The sequence below is a fragment of the Lissotriton vulgaris genome, chromosome 5 (assembly GCF_964263255.1).
Source record: "Lissotriton vulgaris chromosome 5, aLisVul1.2, whole genome shotgun sequence".
NCBI classification, from domain to species: domain Eukaryota; kingdom Metazoa; phylum Chordata; class Amphibia; order Caudata; family Salamandridae; genus Lissotriton; species Lissotriton vulgaris.
This window is the reverse complement of record NC_141693.1, coordinates 1,359,795,617-1,359,807,941: the sequence shown is the minus strand read 5'-3', so window position 1 is coordinate 1,359,807,941 and position 12,325 is coordinate 1,359,795,617.

The window sequence follows — 12,325 nt, the reverse complement described above, 5'->3', positions numbered from 1 at the left end:
CAGTATTAACTGTTATTGCTGAGGATTAGTTACTCCCATGGCAGCACACTTGGTTATGGCTCATGGTTGGTGCTTCCAGCCCAACGTAATTAATGTTCGGCTGCAAAAACTGCTGTGGCTGGAGGCTGCTGTTCACTATGTCTGGTGATTTCTTCCACCAGGGCAGTAAGCAGGACCATTGCTGCTAGCTGCGGTGATAAGTAACTGCTCTCCAAAGGGCATTGTGGGCAGGTATTGTTGATGTCCTCTTTTTCTAGGGTAGCACTCACACCGATGGCTGGATATTGATGCCTGTTGGGTGACTAAATCAGATTGGCTACAGGTCTCTTCCTCCATGGCAGCACTCTTTGCAATGCCTGGTTACTTCTACCCTTAGAACAATAATCCATTCTATTTGGTATTAGCTTCTGCCTCATGGAAGCAGTCACACCTACATAAACTTACAGCTGCGTTAAGGGCAACCCTGACTGCGTGGACTATGGGGCATTGCCACTATTATAGCTTGTGACTATTGCCATTAGGGCAGCAAACATGGCCTTTGTTGATTACTTTTATTTTGAGGTAGTATATACACCTCCTGTAGTTTACTACCTTGAGGCTAGTGTTAACAAATGTTGTAGGTGTCTGCTGTTCCCAGGTAGTGCGCACCACTTTGGATGCCAATTTCTGGACCCAGGAATGCGCCCCCTGTCCCTACTGGCTGCCGTGGTCAGTGGGGGTCTCCTGGGAAGATGCCAGGGGAAGGTTGAGATCCTTAAAGTATGGGTGACTCTGCTTCTCCACCTCTGTACCATGCTAACCTACACTGTGGCCTACTGTTCCCCGGTTCCAGGATCTTTTGTTTTCTCACTCTCCCTCCCATCGCTACTTCAGGTGTGAGGAGATCATGTTGAAAAAGCATGGTTTTTCTATTGACTTTGAGTGCTCTTTTTTTCTCAATTCTCGTACATGCTTTTAGTTATATTTAGCGGGGATAGAGTTAAGGTTGGCCACAACGTCATGCAAATTCTGAATTGATTTTGCTATAAATCGTATACCCAAGCAGCTGGAGCATGGAACGCGGTGTTCAGGGTTGAGTCAGGGGTAGGTGCTACAGCGATTGTCCCTCCCTCTGGTATACCCTATGTCACTGACCAGGGAACTGTGGGGAGTTGGTGCTTGTGGCAAGGGTCAATGGCATAGCCCATATTCCCGGGCCCATCTCCAAAAGGTTACTGATGGGGAATCCCTCTTTGTGTTGGCTCTGGCATGGTTTGTTAAAGACAACTTTGGCTGAGCACGCGTACACATATACCAAAAAATAAATGCACGCCAGTGTTAGAGCTGGTTGGCCAATATTTAACTTTGGCAGTGTTTTTTAATTTCTGCACTTTATTCTTTTTATTGTTTAGTTAACCGTATGTATTTATACGATGCCTCCACGTTACTATAATGAAAAAAAATACTAACCTTTCTTTCTACTAAAAAGAATCCTATTTTACGGTCATGTGCAAAACTAAGAAGGGTTTTTATATTCCGTGTCTGCTAGGAAGCACTTGTTCTGTTCTGTTACTTTATATACCAAGGCAAATATTCTTTTAGGCGACATTTTTATTGTGGATCAGGTTTTCCTTTTTCCTATCTATTTTCTTGCATGATACTTTGAGGCATATGGTTCCTAATACTAAAAATAAAAATCCATCTCACGAACCTGTCCAGGCCAACCATGTTCGCTTTGCCCATGCTTGTGCTTTGTTTCTTGCTCTCTCCTGTTCTCCTCTCGTTGTCATGCACTCTATCCTTTTTTTTTTTTTCCTCTTACTTCCTCCATGCCTTGGGGAACACGGATAGGGATTTTGGAACGAATCGAGTTAGGCAGGATTCCTGGCTGTGCATGTTTTAAAGCAGATCACTGCCCTCTGCCTCCTTTCCGCCATTCCTTTGTCACTCCACTCCCTCCCAGCAGTTTACCAGCTCTATAATCAGTGACAAAACCCCCCGCCCCTGAGGTTTACATGTGTAGTGGAGAGACAGGGTAATTACTACTTCACACGTTTTAATGAAAGAGACTAAGGCATGTCACTTCGATCCTCTGTGGCTTTTTTCTCACTCACAAAAAATGCATTCTGCCCTGTTTATGCGCTTTCAAGTGCAAAGAATTGGAAGTGTGTAAAGGAAAATGGGCTGTTTACGTGGAATTAACATAACTGGGATAGCACAGGATAAAGGCAATAGTGGTGTTTAATCAGAACTTCAAGTTGAGACTTATTTTATACTGTAGGCCAAAAAAAGGAGGCTTCTGGGACGTGGATATCATTTGAGGCTGCTAAGGGTCACAGCACAAACATACCAACGATGTCATGGGCAACTGAGCCACCACCACATACAGCAACCATGAACTGGTGGAAATGTGTGGGATGCTGCAACTAATGTCAGCCACACAGTCACTCTGATTTCCAGCTAAGGACGTTTGCGACTCCCCTCTCCCCACCTTTAACCTGTTTCTCTTGGGTTTAAGTTAAATGTTATTTTCACACTTAGGACCAAGTCTGACATAACTCCAATTTGCATGACATCCTGCCTGGGCGCAGATTGAATACCTTCAAAATACTAATTACCTCCTCGTCCATCGTCCTCTAAGTCCGTTCCTATGAGTTTATCTCCATTCATGCAGAACCTAATTGCCAAACCTGTCTTTCCTTCCCAAATACAGATTGGCTCCATCCGTAGGAGGAGTACAAATATATCACGTCCTGGGAAGGACTTCCTGCTTTCTTTTTTCTACAGCTGATTACCATCTTGGCTACAGTTAGGTTTTATTGGTATGTATTGTTGGCTATAGCTGTCTTAGTTATCGTTTTTAGTTTTATTTTGGGTTTTAGATTGCTAGCGTAAGCTGGGCATATGTGATCATGATGGCGTCTGGGCCTTGCAGGTCAGCTCATGACAAAGACAATTATTTCAGTTTCATGGTCTTGGGGGGGGGGGGGGCGCCTTACGGGAGCATGGCGTCATCTAGCAACCAGCTGGTTTTATCAGGAATTATTTTCCTGTGCAGGTGGCTATTTTTGACACCACCTCGCTGAATTGGATAGTGGTTGCTGGTTTGGTGTACTTCTGGGGCCTGCTGTCTTCTGATTGGTATTTCACTCGTGGCTGACAGTATGAGTGATGTGGAGGATAATCCTGCTATGGCTGGACCGTCTGTAAGTGACTGTGGCCCCTGATCGCCAGGGTGTTATTGCTTCAGTTGTGGAGGCTGTGTTTCGTGCCCGGGAGGGGGGCTCCTCCTGCAAAAGTTCCTGGGATGACCCGAAGGGCCGATGTGTGCTGGGCGCACATTTGGGCAACCTTATGCAGCATGTTTGAGACAGTTTGGGCTTTGCTGATTCAGTTCCAGCACTGTCTGATGACTTTTTTTTCAATAGCAGCATGCTGAGCCTGAATCTTTGCCCTTGCATTCGTCATGTGTTTACCTATGAATGAAAGGATGTTGAGAAGCAGTTACTTCCCCCTTTCTTGTTAAAATGCTTCACTCTGGATAAGTTTGGGGAGGAGGTCCCAGCCTCTAAGAAAACTGATAGGATTGCACTGTATTTACAATACAGTGCTCCATGGTGCAAGGATTAACAGAAATTCTGATGCATCTGTTGGCCCAAAAGTCACACATTGCTGGACTTGTTTTGCAAGCACAACACAACTCCAACAATGTATTTTGAGGTCTATACTTACTGTACTGCATCACTCCTTATGCCTGCTTGAAGCAGGCGCAAGGTTTTGATGCAGTGGCATCCTAAAAGTGGCGCAGTAAAATCTTGTAAATTACACTGTGTCACTTTTACGAGGCCTTCCTGCGTGGGAATGCCCAACCTGCATACATTATACCTGACACAGGTATAATGTGAACAAAGTCATATACATAAACACTATAAATGAGAAAAAATGTTTTAAGGAACTATGACAATTAGATCTGGAGTAAAAAATTTAGCAAAATTTATTGTATACAGTAAAGTTAAAAAAGCAGAAAATATAATAAACTGCTTAACACAGGTTAAAATAGGAATTATAAAAAAACAGTACATAAACAATATTGACCCGCAATATTGCTAGAAACAGACAGAAAAACAGTAAGACATATGATTTGTACAATACAAGGCGTGTGTTCTGATGCTCTTTTGGGACAACGTAATGTACATATGTGGTAATACTGTATCAACAACGATGTTTGAGCCACGAATCACACTGTATTAAGACGTCGACGCGTTTCGGTGGTCTTTTGGAATTCTATCCACCTTTATCAAGACAAAAAATCAATTTCTGTCGTGGTGTACATATGGTCCTCTTTGGTATGAGAGACCGATCTGTATGGTTAGAATGATCTTCCTCTATGGTGGCGTGGTTGATTGGGCCGAGAGTGTCTTAGAGCAACGTTCGGGCTTTGTCTTTGTAATTGTCCTTTATCCTTAATGTGTTGAAAGTTTATGGTAAGGTGATTCAGGTGATTCAGGTCTGGACACAAAAATGATACAGTATTACCACATATGTACATTACGTTGTCCCAAAAGAGCATCAGAACACACGCCTTGTATTGTACAAATCATATGTCTTACTGTTTTTCTGTCTGTTTCTAGCAATATTGCGGGTCAATATTGTTTATGTACTGTTTTTTTATAATTCCTATTTTAACCTGTGTTAAGCAGTTTATTATATTTTCTGCTTTTTTAACTTTACTGTATACAATAAATGTTGCTAAATGTTTTACTCCAGATCTAATTGTCATAGTTCCTTAAATTTTTTTTTCTCATTTATAGTGTTTATGTATATGACTTTGTTCAAGGGAATTGCTTTTTTATACTGGTTGGTGAACCCTATTTCCCTTGACTCTCGTTAAGGGGTACCTCTCCTATTTTAACCTACAGGTATAATGTGACGCAGGGCTTTACAATGTGACACATCTCCCTAGATGTGTCACGTTCTATATAGGCCCCATTGTTTGCATCGCCATTGTGTCAAAAAAAGTGACGCAATGGCGGTGCAAGGAGACGCAAGAGACTTGTAAATCTGCCCCTTTGTTTATTGTAACAGTTCAGTTGTTAATGCTGCAATCTCTTGAGGAGATTGTGGTGCTCCGCAACTTGGGAATTCGATGTCTTCCAGAATTAGAGTTTGTAAGCCACTCAAACTGGGTGGAAAAGGTACAGTCAATGAGGGAAGTGCATTATCTTCAATTCCTAGAACTCTTAGATCTTGAAAACCAGTATCGAAATCTCAGACCTCGCTCTCCCTGGCATTTGTAACCATATAAGTCCACTCAGAAGAGGAATATCTCTAACACGGCACTCGAGCTCTCCTGGACCTCCTTACACCTTCGGCATTTTGCTCGGTTTCACTCTGATCAGACCCCGAAGATTCATCTATTGGTGCAAGTTCTCTTTCAGATGGAAGCCTCAAATTTCTCCTTCTTTGTCTCACAGGCCACGTTTCATCAGCAGAATTTTTCTTCCTTACCTGCACACAAGCACTTGTCACACCTGTCTCTTCCACTGAGTCAGACTTTCTACCACTCGTAACGTTCCCATCTCCCTTAGAGTCTATCCTAGGGTCTTTTGTAGCTTAGCTCCCCTCAGATTGATCTGGTGTGTATCCAGTCTCTTCAGGTACCTCTACAGCTTGGTTTGTCCCTTCCAGTGACCCATCGGTCATTGCTGGAAATACTTCTGGGAGAGTACCTGTTTCACCAGAGGGACCTGTGACTCGTCGGGTATGAGAAGCATGGACCCAGTTCAGAACTTCGCCACACTTCACAGCAGTGTTTATCACCAGTATCACTCGATATGGCCCACACCAACAAGTGTCAAGGCAGTTTTTCCTCACATCTGTTCTAATGAGAACCCAATCCCCAGGGCTCAGGTCATGGCAGAGGTCCTTCGATGTCTGGCAGTTGCTGCTTCAGCTGATGAGACACCGAGATATCCAAGTCAGCCAATCATTTACATAAGTCAAGGATCAAATCATCTGTGATGTTCACTAAATTATAAGACTGAATAGAGAACTTTTGGTTGCTGTGTTGTCTATCACCGTGGGCTAGCTTAAAAACAGTGGTTTAATCTACAACATCCCTCCTATCTTCCAAATGAAGATGAAGACAGCTGCTTCATCATGCCAATAAAGTTGATGTCCATAAATGTATGTTCAGCTTCCTGCTTTGGTACCCTTCATAATACAGCTGCTGCATTAATTGTATTCATAAATGGGAAAGTCTGGCAAAGAAGAGAGTGTTTGTCATGTTTCCTTTAGTGTTCTTTGTCTATAGGAATGTTTCCCATTTCGCTTCTATTATGCTGTCAGGGTTATGTGTGTGTCTTTTTGTTAAGTCACTAGCAGTTATTGGGTCAGGAAAGCATAGTGATGGCTCATGAGGCTCATTTATTATGTGTAAGAAAGTACACTTGAAGTTACCTGCCTTTTCCAGTCTTTGCTAGAGTGCCGATTCAAAGTGACATTGACTACAGTATTTAAAGATAATGTTCAGAGTGTAGTATGCAATAGGTTGTCTTTTTTAAGTAGCAATTACTTATTGTTATTATCGTTCTTTACATTATTTATGGTATTGTTTTTATCATTGTTTTATTTGCATAAATTAAGTATCAAAAATAAGTTTCAGCTAGTTCATTGACATGCAAGTCCAGCATAAATCCACAGTGCGATACAAATTCTGTTTGTGATACGTGTACCAATACCAAACATTACTAAAATATAAGAAAGGAAGAAAAATGATGGAAAGGAGTGAGCCAATAAGCCATAGATGGAGAGAAGAAAAGAAAGGATAAAGGAGAGGGGGGAAAAGAAGGGAGGGAAGACAAAACTAAACTACAAAGCAAGGTAGAGAGGGCAGGGAAATGTATCATTCAGGGGAAGCCCAAGGATATTAATGTTGGTAGTGGGGAGGAGAGAGATGCAGTGGTAATGACAAGACAGAATCAAGAGTCATGGTGAACTGGGGGGCATCCTGCAGATGGTCCAGGGTTAGGGTACCTGTTTGCTCAGCAAGCCAATAAAGTAATTGTGGGTCCCACCATTGTTGAGTATGCAGCAGGCTATATTTGTAATGTAGCACCTCAAAGAATTTGAGTTTTATGCCACAAATCAGGTGCATGATGGTTAAAATCCCAGCTCCTTGCCAGGGGCCCCAGTCTAGCATGGTCCCCCATTCGAATAACAGTATTGTTCCAGAGGGGAACCTTTTCGTGCAGGAGCGCATAAACAGAAAAGAGCATGTGAGCCCGTGTCCAGGTGGCATACATGGCTTTCAGCATAGAGTAGGGGGGATCTTCTGGCTGGGCCAGGAAGATACAGGGCCTATGGGCCAAACAAGGACTCTTGGAGTCTGCAATTGATCGCAACCCATTACTGGGGTTTATAAGGGTGCATGTACGCCATTTGTGCCAAGTGTAAGGCTAGACAATATTTCTCCAAAGTGTGCAGGCCCAGTCCTCCTGCTGATCTGTGGGCGATAAGCCTTTTTTATTGTTACATCTTTCTGCATCACTTATGGTACTGATATGTATTCTCTTTTATCCTAATGTCTATTTCAGTATTCTTTGGAGTTGATGGTGGATTCTGGAATTCTGGAGTAACAGCAGTTGCCTGAGAGTTGCAAGCCTGCAAGACGGTTCAATGTTTGTGGGTCTGTTCTTGGAATAAACTACAATTTTAATCTCAAACTGGATTCCTGGTGTTTAGTAGTAACGATGCCCGCGTGCTATGTCCACCACCAATACACAGCGATCAAAGAAAGATACCTACTCTGTGCAGCCTGGCATACTTCAAGAAACTAAGGGGCATATGAAGAAGGCGTTGACGTCGCATTAGCAGCACTTTTCCGGCGAGATTCTTATTGCCTTATGTACAAGCTATCGCTAACCTTTGTTGTTAGCGGTAGTTTTCCCGCAAAAACGTCCATTATAAAGATTACCACTTCTGTTTGTGATAATGACGTGCAAGGGAGGCGTACCCATGCAAAAATGGCCACTAACCCCACTTAGCGATATTTACAAGGGGATTCCTTAAGTTTGGAGGACCAAAAAAACTGCCCCTAACTGCAGTTAGAGACAGTTTTTTAAGACCAGAAAATAGCTGGTCTTAAAAATGCAGATAACCCTTGGGGCCTCATTTCAGCAGGTTTTGTTGCTGGACCGCGCTGCAAGCACTGTTGCTGCACTAACCTGCAACAGAACTACAGGGCAGGTCTGTACACCATCAATAAGATAGTGGGCATCCCTGGGCCTCACTCATGAAAAGTGTTGCAGCGCTACGACAAGACAGCGTTGCAACCCTTTCACTACCCCCTTCTTGTGACACCACAGATACGCTGTATTTACTGGACAGCGCTCCATGACACAAGAAATGACAAATACTTCTGGAATCCTGACGGATCTGTGTGACCTAAAGTCACCCATTGCTGCAGTCGTTTCACAACTGTGACACAACTCCAGCAATGCAGGGTGCCAGCCTATCCCTGTGGCATTGTGTCACCCTTGCACCTGTCATCATGCGGGCGTAAGTTACTGACGCAGTGCAATTCTTGAGAGGTGCCCAGGTGTTGGCGCAGTTGGAGATCCATCGGTGGCCGTTGCGTGCTGCGGTACCATCATCTGTAAGTGCTGGCGGAGTGGTGGTGCAGAAGGAGTTGACGAGACGTACTTCAGTGGCCTTGATCCAGCTGCAAGGGGGGCAATGATGTCGGTTGTGTACGGTGGGCATGGTGAAGACCTGATTATACAATGATGGTCGGTCCAGAAGAGTCCTGTGGAGTGGCTGTAGTTGAAGGTCCCGATGGCTTAGGAGACGTACTTGATCACATGTCCTGCTATGTGGCTTGCTGTGGTGATTAGCTTCTTGAGTCTGATGTTGGAGAGCTACCCCAGGAGGGGGTAGCGTTCTGGCCACTGGGGTAGTCCAGGTGGAACTTGATTTCGCCAAGTAGGATGTTGTCTGGGGATGGCAGAACCTGGTGTGCAATGAGGTCTACAATGGAATCCGAGAATTGGTGTCCAAGGCCCGGGGGCCCTTAAATGAGGGTGATGCAGATGGGGTTGGTCCGGATCTGGAAGTTGAAGTGTTCCAAGGTCACTGTATGTTCTTTAGAGTGCATGGTCAGTTGGAGTGTGCTTCTGTAGGTGGTGGCAATGCCTCCTCCTGAACGGTCGGGGTAGTCCTTGCGGGTGATTTAGTAGCCATCAGTGATGGCAATAGCGATGTCCGGTCCGGAGCACGTTTGTCCTGGCAATCGATGTGGCGTACAGGGTTGATGGCGAGGAGGGTACTGGTGCCGTATGGGTGGAGTGTCCAAGAGGAAGGGTCCTTGGTGCTGAGCATGGTCCAGGGACAGACGGACGCAGACGGGCTTGCCTATGGCTTGCCTTTGGCATGGGAGACGTCCATTACAACGCGGCCATTACACCATAATGCCTTTAGAATGCAAATCCAACAATGCATGTGCCTTTACATCGCATTCCATTACAACGCATTGTGAGGTCAGTAATGGGGTATTTTTAATTTTTAGGGTGGGTATGGGGTTTGGGTGTCGGAGATGAAATGTGCAGTGTATATACATAAAATGTGAAATTTGGGGTGTGTTTTGCGGTCAATCATGAAAATTGGAGCGTGCAATTTGGTAAAATATGAAAATTGGGGTGGGCCTTTGGTTCAAATATGATTCATAGAGTGTGCATTGGGGGCTCAAAGATTTTTGGGGTCAGGTTTGCTTTGGGGTGCAAGGGTTATTTTTAGGATTGCACTCACTGAAGTGGGAATAGTAATGTTCACATCTCCGCAATCCAACACCTTCTCTAGTGTCGCAATATGCCTAGTATTAGTATGCATTGTAATGGAATGCAATATAATGGTATGCATTGTAACTCCATATATACCTTTGGCACACCAGTGGTACACCTGCTGCGCATGGCCGCACAGCGGCTGGCATTAAGAAGTGCTGCGTGGGGGACTGGACAGCTGGTAGGTGAGACACACCGGTAAGAACACTGAATGGGGTGTGGACACGGGGTGTGTGTGTAAGCGGGTGTTGTAAACATTTAAATGAGAGAAATCTTACCTCGAGGCCGGGTCCGTGTCTTCATTGCTCCAGCTCTCCTGAATCTGCTTTCAGGAACAGGAAGTAGGCAGCCAGGCTCCCTCCCCTAAGCCAATCACAATGCTGCAATGCAGCATTAGGATTGGTCATTGGCGCTGGGACGAGGCATTCAGCCAGGGTCTGGATGTGTGGGCATGTTCTCCACGCAAGCTGTAATGCAGCCTGCATTACGAACAGGACAGTGCGCATGACTGCTTTGTGCTGCTTGAGCGGGCTGCCCAAACAGTCACTTAGCACTTGAGTGTGCATGCCACTCTGCCCCAGCCCTGCTTCATGAGTGGAGCAGCCCTACCCGCCCCCCTGCCCTCAAAGGAAACATGGCACAATACCATCAGGAAGTTATCATCATGTGATGACTGTTCCTCTTCTTGCACTGCTTAGAAACAGTGGGGCGACTCTCTTCCGCCTTAGCGGATGATCCGACACTGGGGGCGGTGTCGTCTACAGGTGCTAGGCCTGGGCAACTCGACCACCGGGCCTCTTCCGCTACGTGTCCCACCTTCTCCTTACCTGGACATTGACACTGTGGTGCAATCCGCTAAACTCTCTCCTAATTTGTGACTCAGCCAGCAGCTCCTGCTGGCTGAGTCACAGATTTGGAGAGAGTTTAGCGGATTGCGCCAGGTGGGATTTCACAAGCGTGGGTTTAGCAGTCGCTGTCAAGTCCGCTGGTGAACATCCCGATGCAGCTGATGCAGCAGGGCCCTCTTAGATGTGAACTTGCAGCGCTCCCACAAAACAAGTTTGGCGCTGCTAAGGGGCCCTCACCCTCCACAGCGTCCGGCCGGCGCAACCTCATCCAGACTGTGATGCAGAGAGGTGCCGCCCACCATTGGTAATCCCCTCTGTGCACCCCGGTGTAGTGGTTGATTGTAGTATGCAATGCAGACATTCCTACGTTGGTGCCCAGGAGAGCATCTACCATTCACAGCTCCAAGGGGTGCAAGTCTTCTCACACAGGTCAGCAACATGTCTCCATGGAACCGGCCAGACTTCATCACCAGGTACATGCGATCGCTGAGCCTCAATGTCTACCACCACGGCTCATCAACTCCACAGCTCCTTTGCATCCCACTCCAGGCTCCTGTTGTAGGTCGAGCGAGCCATCCAGGCTCCAGACGCAGGCCCAACAATGCATCCAGGCTCCAGACGCAGGACCAGCGAGGTACCCAGGTTCCAGATGCAGGTCCAGAGAGGCATTCAGGCTCAGGTCCCGCGAGGCCTCGAAGCTCTCATACTGGTCATCTTGGATGTTGGGTGGCTTGAGGAGATTGTTGATGTGAGCTGCACTTGGCCCTGGCTGCTCCATTCTGCATTTCATTGTTTTTTTTTGCATACTTTCTATTGGAGGTCGACTGATAGGCAAATTTTTCCGAAAGAGGCAAAAAAACTCATGTTGGGCTGATTAACATGTTTTTTTTGCCGCTAATGGGCCTTTAGTTGGTTTTCGGCTGCTAATGCCCGAATTCCTATCACCATCATGCTAATGTTAGCGGCAGTTTTCATCACTGATCCCTGAAGCTATCATCATGTAGTGACGTCTTGTCCATACGTCTCTAACAAGGCGATGATTTTCAGAGGTACACAGTGGTAAGAAAACTGCTGCTAACTAGTGTTAGTTTTTGCCAGGCCTTGTACATATGCCCCTAAATGTTAAGAGAAGGACAAGAGGAATGTGTGTCCCTACAGGTACAATAGCACTTTTGGAATCCTTTGGAAGAAGAAGCAGAGAAAGTGAGTGTCCTTTCATGGAGTCTATACCCACCATGAAGCTGTCCTAATAGGATGTACACATGCTTCTCCTCACAGATTAGAAGCTGCAGTGTCGGCGAACCCACTGCTTTCTCCTGCGACCTTTATGATGATCAAGAAACCTGGAGGTTTTGAGCTGTGGTCAAGAATTCCCGGATTTATGTAGCACGAACTTGACCCAAAGGTATTGGAGCGCTTAACATGAGCATCAGTTACATTACTCATGGACACATTCATTTTTATTTTTGGTAGGCACGGGGAGATTAATTGAAATATCCAGAATCACAGGATGTGGAGGCGACCCTGAGGCTCCAACCTTTGTTTCCCAGCTCCAAAGTCAGCAGTTTGGCTGTGAGACTACATCCTCTTCCCTGTCAGGAGCCAATCTTCGTTGCTACCTGGGAGCTTTCATGAATAAGGAAGAAACAATTGGCAATGAGG